Below are 13,390 nucleotides of genomic sequence, written 5' to 3'. Positions count from 1 at the left end.
AGGATTATTTTATACAGTTAAGCCAAGTTCTTTCACGTGATGGAGAGGAGCAGATATGCATCATCCTGGGACATGTTTTTTTCTTGTTTAAACTTAAACTTTCTGCAGCTCTATAGTTATGGTCAAATCCACAGTCCAGTTACTAAGCATCTGCAGCAATGAACAACGGATTCTCTCCTTTTCTGCTTTCACTAGATACCTGGAAACAACACAACTAAACCTTGGGACTCGGCAAGCCCTTCGATTATTGGATAATTCCACTTGGGGAGGCCCAAGAATGTGACATTAGGTAAGACAGATCCTCAGATGGCCCTCCCCTAGTATATGCACAACTTCCACAAGGTACTCAAGCAAAAACTTATCCAGGGTCCACTCTGAAGGGATTTTGCGGATATAATCAAAGTCCCAAATCTGTTGACTAAGATGGAGACATTATGAAGTAGCACTAACCCAACCACATGAGCCATTAAGGGCAGGGAGTTTTCTCTGGCTGTTGGCGGAAGAGAAAGCCAGACACCTGAAGGATGCCAGACACCTGAAGGATGACCAGTATTCGATGTGCTGGCTTGAATGTGGAGGAGATTGCATGAGAAGAAATATGGACCTCCTCTAGAAGCTGTGGGAGGTTCCCAGATGATAGTCAGAAAGCAAAAAATAGGGAGCTGAATCCTACAACTGTAAGAAATTCCGTTCTGCCAACAGTAAGGATGAGCTTGGAGGCAAGTGCATTTCCCCAGAGCCTCTGGGTAAGAACTCAGTCTAGCCAACGCCTTGATTTCAACCTTGTGAAACCATGAGCAGGGGACCCTAGCCAAGCCCTGCTGGACTTCTGACCCACAGGACTCTGAGCCCAATACATGGAAGTTGCTTTAAGATGCTACATCTGTGTGGAGCTTGGGTGGCTCTGTCGGTGAAGCGTCTGCCTTCGGCTCAGGTCATGATCTCAGGGTCCTGGGATCGAGCCCCGCATCGGGCTCCCTGCTCAGTGGGGCATCTGCTTTTCCCTCTCACTCTCCCTCTGTGTTTTCCCTCTCTCTCTCTCAAATAAATAAAATCTTTTAAAAAGATGCTACGTTTATGACAATTTGTTACATAGCTTAGGAAACCAATACACACCCAATGTGACTCTCCTATGCATGACTCCATGAATATTTGGGGAATGACACTCCATGGTTCAAAAATTTCCAACGAGGTATGGGGAGTAAAAACATCCCCAAATTATCAGAAAAACAGATCTCAACCGACTGTCCAAATACATAGAAGCAATGTCAGTGACTAGAGGCTATTTCTATAGGTTTTCCATTATTTGCACACACAGAATTCACTCCTATTGGTACTAGGGCAAGCAAAACATTACCCCTTCCTCTGGAAATGCATTAACATTTACAGTTCTGTCTCAAGTTCCCTCTGATAATCACAGTGCACGGACCTGAACAAAACTGTAGAGAACTTCATTCGTAATTATTAAGCATTTCGAGGGAAAGTTCCCGGGATGCAGTGTTCAGTGGACAAAGGCAAACTTCCAGCAGCAACTGCTTCCATAAATCAAACAAATCCCAAGAGTTGGTGGCGTGGTAATGGAGAAAGCAACGTGAATTACTGCTTAACAGGAATATTGAATCCTTAAATGAACTGTACACTCTCATTTTTAATAGGAGAAAGCAGTAGCCAGGCATAATAAAAATAATTGAAATGAGGGTTTGGATCCATTAATCTACGGAGAAGTGCCTCACAGAACAAGCGAGGCAGAAAAACAGCCCAATGTATGTGACAGGCCCCGATAGATGTCATTTGTGCCTAATGGTCTCGGCGGCCATCAATAACCCAGCAAACAGTATGGATAATGGAGAATAAAGGTTTAAGACAAATTCCTCCTAGAAGAAGAACAGGATGAACAGGAAGGGTGATCGATGGAGGGAATGCACCTCTCCCATCGCTTAGTTGGGGGTAAAAAAATGGAATCCCACATCTACATAACAGACATAACGAATGACATGACCAAAGTCGTCGTGAAGGAACCATCCTCTTTCCTTGTGCCTCCCCCCATTGATGCCGTGTGCAATCAGTCTTGGGAGAAACACCTGCTACAGCCACAGGGGTCAGCTGAGCCTTTCTCCCCAGGTCTGAGAAATACATGTCCACCCATCATCTTCGGTGCCTCACAGGCTCCTGGAAGGAGGCAGGTGCATTTGCCATCCTACAAACCTCGCCAACACACACAACAGGCAGCAGGGTATGTCCTCCATACCCTCCTCCATGTCTCCTCCATGTCAACCAATAGGAGCCCATATTGGAACACTGGGCAGGGCCTTCTTCTTCTTCTGGGATATTCCACAAACCAGATCATGAGTTCCACAAGCCGTGATCCCCAATTTCCATCGGTCTGATATATAATAAACTGTCACTTGATCGCAGGGTGTATTTACATCACTAAATGATCATTTAGGGTAGTTACAGCATCTTATCTAGATGGAGATGTGTGTCAAAATCAAACTATGCCTCCTGCAATTATCTCTCTCTTTTTTTTTTAAGATTTTACTTACTTATTTGACAGAGAGAGACAGAGCATAAGCAGGGGGAGCTGCGGAAGGAGATGGAGAAACAGGGTTCCCTGCTGAGCAAGGAGCCCAGAGTCGGAGCTCAATCCCAGGACCCTGGGATCATGACCTGAGCCGAAGGCAGATGCTTAACTGACGGAGCCACCCAGGAGCCCCCCCTCCTTCCAATTATCTCTTGAAACTGGAACTGTAAGCCATGCGAGGGCAGTTCTTAAAAAACAAGTCATCACCAAAGCCCATCTTGCAAAATGTAGTTCAGCCGCCCCACCCTACCCCTTTCCTTACTTGGCTTTGAGGAAATGTATCCTGGTGTTAAGTGCCCAGACTTGCACAATGGGAAGACAACCAGTCTCAAATTGCCCAGAGCCTACCCCCAGCTACTCCCCAATGCCTCTGGCTCACGGGTCAGGGTCCCAGATTTTTGCAACCAGCACTCTGGACCTGGTTTTACAGCTGTGACCTTAACTGAGCATCTGACTCTCTTTGACGGTCGACCAGTTGGACGCCTGGTCCTGCGATTGTTCCTGGCTTCTCTGCCTTCTCATAGAGAAGGCCAATTGGCCTTCTCTGCCTTCTCATAGAGCTGGCCAACACACGGCATCTCTGACTTTCAGATTTGGCCTCCAGCTGGTGGGGTGTGCTCTCGTTGATTCCTCGTGGTGAGGGAACAAGGCTACTCAGCAACATCCCCGAGAGGCCGTTCCTCCATAGCTACTATTTCCTCCCCTAAACACCACGTGGATCTCTGCTGTGTAGCACCCCCTTCTGCCCGCACACCATCAGGACTCACCACCAGCAAGCCTTTTCTTTTTTTTTTTTTTTTTTTTTTTTTTTTAAAGATTTTATTTATTTATCTGAGAGAGAGAATGGGAGACAGAGAGCATGAGAGGGGAAGGGTCAGAGGGAGAAGCAGACCCCCCGCTGAGCAGGGAGCCCGATGTGGGACTCGATCCCGGGACTCCAGAATCATGACCTGAGCCGAAGGCAGTTGCTTAACCAACTGAGCCACCCAGGCGCCCACCAGCAAGCCTTTTCACATGTGGATCATCCCTTTGCCCCGGGCACTGCCCATAAGCCACCCACGGTACTGACGGACACCTCACCCCCAGCAGGTGGCAACCGACCCACCTTCTAAGCCCGTGTGGTCTCCGTATCTCAAACCTCTCCAGGTACCCATTCCCGCAGGTGGGCTTCTCCAGGAGTGGATGCTGACATGGATTTGGGGGTACGAGATGTTTCCGAGACATCAGTGCTTGAGAAGGAAAGCACAGATGGGCAGAGACAACATCAAACTGCAAAGCAGATCCACCACATCCTTGCCCACCTGAGCTCTGACACCAGCTCTGCCCACCTGAGTTGAGCCCAAATGGCCAATCCTTAGCGCAGATTCCATCGCAGGACACCTGCTGCCTGCAGGAAGGACAGGACCTCGGGAAATGTAACTCTGCAGTTGACACCGATCCTGGACAGTAAGGTCCTCCACAAGGAGGATCAGAGGCATGGCATTTCCGGGTCTGCAGTAGGAGGCACCATGATCTATTCCTTGGTAAAGGCAATGGACAGCCCAGTCCCCGTGCAGGGGTGTTATCTTAAGTGAATGAGTTAGCATACGTGCAACCAGTGACAAATGTTGTACGGGAGTGTTATTTTCAGAATTATAGTCCTGTGTTGGCAATGGTTTCCCTGCAAGATTTTACAGGACGTTAACCTGAGTATTGTTATGTACTTCAATTTTTTCCACTACCTAACCCCAATGTGATTCCTTAAGTATTGTGCACAGTGTAAAAGCTTCCTAGCAAACATATCTTGAAGAGTTAATTCAGGGAACTGTCAATAAAAAACAAACAAACAAACAAAAACCAGTGGAGCCTCATTAACGCATTTTGTTTCCCAAATACTCACATTCCTGAGAATTCACTCCTGTCATTTATTTTCATTCTCGTGGAAACAAAACAAAAAGCATCATACACCACTAATCCCTTTCGATGTTAAGATGTTACGTCCTTGAGCACCGCTGGCTCATTTAGTTACGTCAGGTCCTTGAGCATCTGATACTAAAATCTTGATTAATCACACCAACCACTGATGACAAACAAAATCTGAAAAAAAAATAAATAAGAAATAAAAAAACAAAACAACAAAATCTGTCCTCACTCTAAAGTATATTTTCCCTTCAAACAAAGACTGTTAGAGTGTCTTCAAAAATACTGAAAACCAGTGGGGCACCTGAATGGCTCGGTCGGTTAAGCGTCTGCCTTCGGCTCAGGTCATGATCTCAGGGTCCTGGGATCGAGTCCCACATCGGGCTCCCTGCTCAGCGGGGAGTCTGCTTCTCCCTCTCCCTCTGTAGCCCCACCTTCTTGTGCTCTCTCTCTCAAATACATAAATAAGATCTTAAAAAAAAAAAACAAACTTGAAACCAGGCTTCCTAATTTAAGAGTAGTGTAAGCTTCCACAATTAATAGACATTTGGCATTTAACCCCAGCGTCCTGAAAATGAAGATACTGATCTGCCAAAAACACTCCATTGCTGGGACTTCCACAAACTAGTGGGTATGAATGTGCTTTGTACCTTGTAGCAGCTACCAAAGTGTGAAGACTCCAAAAACAGAGCCAGAATACTGGTTCTCTAGTCCCCAAATCTGCAAACTTTCCCAACCCTTGTAGGAACTGAATTGTGAACTTTTCCATGGTTTTGATTTAGCTAATGAGTTCCTGGCTCTCAACCACCCTTTCTGGATTTGTCTACGCATAATCAGGAGTCTTATGATGGGGATACCCACTGTATTAAGTAAGCAACATAACCTGCTCTCAAAAAGTTACCCTGATACCTTCCTGAGAGCAAGTGCTCGAGGTTGTCTGATCATGTGTGTGTGTGATGGTCAATTCTGTGTGTGGGCCATGGTATGCCCCGGTTAAAAATTATTTCTGCATGTTTCTGGATGAGATTAGCATTGGATGGGCAGATTGAGTAAAGTAAATTGCCCTCCCCGGTGTGGGTGGGCCTCATCTAATCAGTTGAGGGGATGAGTAGCAAAAAAAGGTAGAGGAAGCAAGAATTTGCCTCTTTTATTTCTGTCTCACTGTGTGTGAGCTGTAACATGTCATCTCATCTTCTCCTGCCTTTGGACTGAAATTCACACCATCGATTCCCCTGGTTCTCAGGCCTTTAGACTCAGACTACAGTGTATCACCAGCTTTTCTGGGAGTCCACCTTCTAGATGGCAGATCTTGGGACTTCTCAGCCTCCATAATCACGTGTATCTGCAATTAGTTCTGTTTCTTTGGAAAACCCTAATAATTTATATATATGTATAATATTAGCAATTGTTACAACATATTTTACTGTATATCATATATTATCATATATTATAAGCACCATAGTACAAATTTTATGTATTAATATAATTGTATTATAATAATTATACTATAACAGTCATAAATATGTTGTTATATAATTATGAAAAGTATTATTTGTTATATATACACATTATAATATATGATGTGTCTTATTTTATATAAATAATTATTAATTATCTTAATAATTTTTTCCCAACCCTTGTAGGAACTGAATTGTGAACTTTTCCATGGTTTTGATTTAGCTAATGAGTTCCCAACCCTAATTAATAATTATCTATTATAATAATTTTAATTATATTAATTTAGCTAATTATAAGTAAATAAACTACTATAATAATTTTAAGTATATAACACAATTTAACTAATTATAAGTAAATAAACTACTATAATAATTTTAACTATATAACACAATTATATTACTAAATTAATTATATAAATAAAATTTTAGTTTATATATTATATATTTTATGTATTATATAATAATTACAATTATAATATTTATAATATAATATATAATTATAGTAATATATAATATGCTATGATTTTATAATAGTTGTTATGGAATATTATTATAGTTATGTGATATATGGTATAATTAATTGTATGTAATTATAACATATAATATGCATATTATATATTATATTACATTATATTATATCATATTATATTATATTACATTACATTACATTACATTACATTATATATAATTATCCCTGACTTGGCAAGCGATATGTAGGAAATTACAGAAGCAAAAAATCACTCCATGTCTAAGAAGCTACATCATTTGCCAATACTCTTACTAGACCCGAGGAAATGCTTCCTGTTTTCCGTGCTAGTGTGCAACTCTCTAGGCGATGTGTTGTTTAGAGGTGTGTATCACGCATCTCATATTGCACGGCTCCTATTACAGGAAGGGCAGGAATGAGAAAGAATCCTCCTGGAGTCATCCTAGAAAGGAAGGATGACATCTCACCCATTTAGTGACCTCGGTGTGATCCAACACAACCTACCGCAGAAGGGAGTGAGTGACCAAACACATTCTGCCACCCACCTGTGAGCTTGAAGAACGGGGATCCCTCACTCTCATACCTTCACCTTCACCCAGCAGTTATGTATAAAATCAGAAAGACGACTGGGACCCATGGCCGGGAGGCTGAGGGTAGTGAAAATGAATGGCTAAGGACAGAAACAACAGAAACAGAGAACACAGTCACCCGAGGAATTGTTCAAAGGATGTCGAAAGCATTCATCATTGCAGGGACGGCCTTCCTGGGTGCAGGTGGCCCCAAGAACATGGCTGCAGAGATGCCCACTTCCATGTTCCCAATGCTAGAATAACCACCAGGAATAGAAGCAGGTGAATCAAGGTGTCTACCTTCTTTTTAACAGCGTGGAGAAGGAAGGACATACTGGGAGATTGGAAGAGCTCCCAGTGGCCAAATCTGGGACAACTGGAGCAAGAAAAGTGGATAATGTTGGGAATAGATGCTACCCATGAAAAATGCAACACCCATGAGCCCATACTGATATAGATAATTAACTGAATAAAGAAGTGAATGGCGGAGAAGAGGCAGCTCTTCTCTACAGTAGAAACCCAGCCGATAAAAATGTAGAAGGAACGACAGAAGTAGAAAAATCACAATAACCATTGCAGGCAAAGGGTCATGGACAGAGGCTAAAACAAGTGCTCAACTGTACGATGAGAATGGGGGTATCTGCACCATCCCGAACTACCTCACACAAATACTTATTAGCTAAATAAGAAAAATGGTAATTTTGCAATAGTAACACCACCTTAACCAAAGGATCAAAATTAACAACAGTGATAATGAGATTTATCAACATTGTCGAAGATGTAACACTCTGAGAAGGACCCAACGTTACTTCTGTAGTGTAGAAATAATAATTGCTCCGGACACCCCAAAACGTGTGGAGCAAGTTCCTGATAGAGCCTTCCCAACTGCAAACGAGTATCCAGTATCTCCCTGGATTCCTCGCTCATTTCCAAGCAACCAGGCTGACGTGACAAACATCTTCACACGCCGTGACAGTGCGTGAATAAAGCAGTCTATGTTGATCACACCGTTCTTCCGCGTTGCCGTGTGAACACAGAAACAACTCCAGGAGCACGGCAGCTAAATGTTGCTCGGCTGCATTTCTCCGTTGTAAGCAGACACAGAAAGCAGGGCCGTATGCCATGGCAAGGCTCCGTTCTCTACGTTGGCAGTCTACCTGCTTGCTGTTCGGAATTAAAAGATCTAAATGATGCTGGAGGTTGACTTGGCTCCTCCATCCTTAACCCAAGTGTTAATTTTCCAGTTGGCCCATAGTAACCTGGGAGCTGGTGCAGAACGATGGTTATCCTCCATTTCCAGGTACCACAATATTCCTGAAAGCATGCTGAAGGAAACATGTCTCAATAAAGAAAATTGAGACATGAACTGTCTAAAGACGTCCCTCCTGTGCCATGGGATAACCCAGGAGTCCATTCCACAGAAGCAGCTGGGAATATTTCTCAGCCTTATATCCCAGAGAGCTTACGTTTTGAGGTCATCAGGAGGAGAGGGCGCCACCTGTTTCCTGAGTGTGCTAACCCTAGAAGCGAAGAGAATGGAAAACATACGCTGAACTTTGGTAATGAAGATACCAAGAATAAAATTCTGTGCATTCCATTCTTAGGTTGGGTTCCCATAGAAGCACATTCTGGTTTCCCACAGAATCCTTGCCCCACTGGAGACAAGGGTTTAAGACAAACCGTTATTTAAGACATGAGCCCAGGAGACAGCAGTAGGCTAGTCTATTTGTTTCTTAGCACTGCTGTAACAAAGGGCCACAAAATTAGTTGCTTAAAACAACAGGAATTCATCCTCCCCCAGCTCTGGAGACCAGAAGTCTGAGATCCAGGCGGGGCAGGACCACTGAGATCCAGGTGGGGTAGGACCACTGAGATCCAGGCAGGGCAGGGCTGCTGAGACCCAGGCGGGGCAGGGCTGCTGCGATCCAAGCGGGGAAGAGCTGGGCTCCCTCCTAAGGCTCCAGGGGAAGGTCCTTCTCGCTTCTTCCAGCTTCTGGGGCTCCAGGCATCCCTGGAATTGTGGCCACATCCCTCCTGTCTCTTTCTCCATCTTCACATGGCTTCTCCTCTGTGTGTGCGTCTCTCCTCTTCTGTCTCTACTAAGGACATTGTCATTAGACTTGGACCACCCTAATCCAGTAGGAACTCATCTTAATTAACTGCATCTGTAGAGACCCTATTTCTCAACAAAGTCTCATTCTGAGTTTCTGGTGGACACAAATTTGAAGGACACAATCCTGTCCACCAGGAAGGGTGTGGAATATATTCCTTACGATGGGTGACCACCAAAAATGTCTGAAAGGCACAGCTCAAAATGCCACTCTTGGGCTCATGACCATCCATTGTCTGAAGGCTGTATCATTACAAAGTGTCCTCTAGGATCCCATATCTGTCCTCTAGTGGAAACATTTGCTGAAGATAAATTAGTAAATTTAATAGATTTTCCACCTCCTTTCCCTATGTGCTCATCCTTCTCCCCAAAGTCATGGTCTTTACAAAAAAGTGAATCCAAGATGCTTTCCCTGTTCTGTGACTGTTTCTATACCTTCCATCCTCGAGAGAAGACTATCATGGCGGTAGTTCCTGAAAGACACAATTTAGATTGGTTGTCCTTGTGCTGATGTCTTCTACGGGGAGAGACACAGAGAAACATAGTATCAGGTGTTGATGGAAAAGGAGTCCCTGGAATTCCCTGTCCTATTCACATGACGCTGAGGAGACAAATAGCCCAATAAAAAGAAATGAAGTTGGTTGGTTGTCACCCTCCAACATCCCCCAGTTGCTGGCTTAATGAGTGGTTTGCATTTCATCTCTTCACCCTTGGTAGTACCTCATCGGGACAACTTGAAAATGGCAAACCTAGAGAAAAACCCCTTGATACACACATTCTTGAGTGTGTAGAGCTTCTGTCAACCATCTCTAAAACACAGAGCATCAGAACTGGGTGCTAGGAGTGTTGTCTTCCATGGACATTGTCATCTTGCACTGCCTTCAGCTTCTTCCTTTATGCTTACAGAGCCCAGTACACAAAGCACCTGAAATCAACTCATTTTATTCACCATGGGTCTAGAGCTGTAATGAGAAAAAAAACAAAAACAAAAAAAAACACACAAGTGCATAGATTCCTCCTGGCTCGCTCATACACCCATCCATCAATTTGTTAAACAAACTCATGCCAGCTACTCTAGTGAACAAACGTGGTGAGGTCTCCCGAATGCTTTGCGGATTGATGCAAGTCTTGACATAGTCCTCATTTACAAAAGTAAACTCAAAGTGGCAAATTTTAAGAGCCATTCCTCAGGAGCAGAGAGCTAGTAGGAAGTGATCATGTCACCTCCCAAAAGGAGCTGGCTTCCTTCAAAGGACCCTCCCGTATCCCACCATACACCTGACAATCACCCAACGGGCCGGGCGGTTCACACAAAATATCCCACTCCCTCCTTACAAGAACCCACGAGATGTGCTTTACTGTTTCTATTTTGAAAATAAGTGATTAAGGCTCCAAATTTTTTAAGTAATGTACTCATGATCCCATGAGCTGAGACGCAAGGCAGGCTTTCTGAACCTGACTTGCAACGTATTTTCTTGCATGAAATTGCATGCGGTGTCATTTTCCAGCCAAATTTTAATTCATGTGCTACTGTTGAGAGCGAATGTTTGATCCCCAGATGACTCCTCACACCTAGGCCAGCCTCTTCCCTAATCCCTGCTTTCTCAGGGATGAAAAGTAGTATTAATTATAAAGGAAACTTAATAAAACTAAAAGGGAACAACTCTGTGGGGAACAAATTGTAAATTGAAGCGTTAATAAAGACAAAATTAAAATAACTTTTAATCAACTACCCCTTGGCACCTACGGTTCCATGTTTCTTAATTAATATAGAGATTAATTGTCTGTATTTGGATATATATTTTAATGTTGAAAATTTATCCCCAAAAAAGAAGTGCCTACACTTTTCTGAGAAATTAAAAATTGTATAAATGTATTAGATATTCTAGACTACTAGTCATTTTGTTGTTGCCATATATTGATCTTGGATTACCTGCCTCACTCTCTTTAATGTCTACAGAGCCATCCTTCTCTGAGGCTCTTCATTAGCTATTAATTCAGAAAAGTATTCAGAATAGATGCAATTCAATGAGAAAAAGAGCTGGCTTATTTGCTGCATTGCTGAAAGAATAGCACGTAATGTCGATAAGTTCGTTACAAGGAATGGTGGCCATCCACTCCACACCAAGGGATCATGGAGAATACCAATTCACACTATTCGTAATGGAAATACCCTCCCAGCACTGCTAGCAGCGCAAGATTTAGACCTCAGATCTACATCACTCATTCTTTTAAACCTCAATGCTCCATTGATCCCTTTTGTATTTTTGACAAATAACAGAGATGGTGAAATATTTGCATAGGGGAAAATAAACAATCAGCCTACACCTGTAAAGAGAAAAGCACTCAGTTGCAGGAACAGAAGCAGCTGGTCAGTGCCGTTTGTCTTGAGACATATCCAATTCCTGAAGGAAGGGCACAGGGCCGAACGTGTTCAGCTTTGGGGGATGAAGGAAATGCAATTAGTTATTTTAAAATCATGCAGTACATTTTTATTAAAAATTCAACACATAAAGAGAGTATTACCACCAAGAGTAGCTCCAATCAAAGCAGTCTCACCCACTTCTGCACCCACCTGTGAGCCTGAGTCCTCCTCTCATCACCGGTAATGGCCATCCTTCATCATGTTTTGTTGCTATATTTGTATTTATTTTTTTATTGAGGTGTAATTAGCATACAATGTTGTGTTAGTTGGTCATCGTCCATTATTAAAATAGAAGTCTCCAAGTGACAAGCAGACGGCTATCCTCCATGATTTCCCTGATACAAGGGGATATTCCATTCCCAAGGGACAATAGGAGCCTGAAGACCAACTGGTAACCTTGTACGCCATTGGCAGAAATCCAAAATGGCACCATGGTTGTGCGGCTTTAACTCTACACCATGTTGCTCTTTGCACCTGCAAAAACCATAGCTCCAGCAATTCTTTGAAAGCTTCAATATCTTGCCAGTAGCATTAATGTATAGAACCCATGTAAAATGGGAAATGTCCATGGTATATAAAAGAGAGGATAGATCTGCAATCAACACAGGGAGAAGAAGCATTAGCGGGCCATTTGACTCAATCAGATGGTCATGGAATTGCAACCTGTGGACTGTGTCCACAACTGGGATCAGAAAAAGTACGAAATCAGTAAAGATCCTGCTGGAAATGCTGGAAATGCACCATTCCAAAGTGTGTAAAAGATGAGCTGTCACTATGAATTGTATACGGCATATACTTAATAATATAATGATAATAATACAATAATACATGTACACATATGCATACAAAATTTATATTAATTTTTAATTAATTAAATTATATGATTATGCATACATAATAAAACCACAAATATATTTACATAAATTATATAATTTATAGTGTATGTAATATGTAACTATATACATGTTTGTAGTATGAAATATTTATATTTTGTACTTATAATAATATATGCACTTTATAGTAGTGTGGTTATATTTTATATAAATATACAAATAGTAAATATGTTTTATTAACACAAAGGTATACTAAAAAATAAGTGTATTCACATAATTTGTATTAATTATGTATTACATGGAATATATAATTTTATATATGTGATATCTATATGTACTCTGCAATATCTGTATTTTTATATGATAATAATATATGCACATTATATCCATAGTTACATTATATATAAATATACAAGTAGCGAATGTTTTATCAATATAAATATATAAAAATACAAATGTTTTCATAAAATATAATATGTAATATATAATTATATATGTGATATCTGTATGTAGTATGACATGTCTATATTTTATACATATAATAATATATGTACATTATAGTAGTTTCATTATATGTAACTATACAAATAGTAAATATGTATTATTCATACAATATATACTAAAATACAAATGTGATTTACATAAATTGTATTAATTATTTATTATATGCAATATATAATTATTTATTTATTTTTTTGAATCAGTATTAACTTTGTCACTCTTTATAGACATTGATCCACTTCCACATGAAAAGTAGGGAGCATCTACTTCCACTTAGTATTCTAGAGAATGAGGTTGTACCATAAACCATGAATAGTAACTTACGCAGGGAGGAAAGTTGACTATAAAATAGTCAAGCCCCAAGATGTCCCCCCAGGATTGGTTTTTGGGTGTATAATTATAGATATCTATTAACTCCACAAAGCTAGTTTCTTTTTAGATCTATGTAGTATTTTTCATATCCACCCCAGGATCTGGATCACCAAACTTTCAGAAGAGGTTAAAAAACAGCCACCCTCTGTCAATCAG

This window comes from Phoca vitulina, unplaced genomic scaffold (assembly GCF_004348235.1).
Source record: "Phoca vitulina isolate PV1807 unplaced genomic scaffold, GSC_HSeal_1.0 scaffold60, whole genome shotgun sequence".
Taxonomy (NCBI): Eukaryota; Metazoa; Chordata; class Mammalia; order Carnivora; family Phocidae; genus Phoca; species Phoca vitulina.
The sequence above is the reverse complement of the archived record's forward strand: the minus strand, read 5'-3'. Positions refer to the sequence as shown.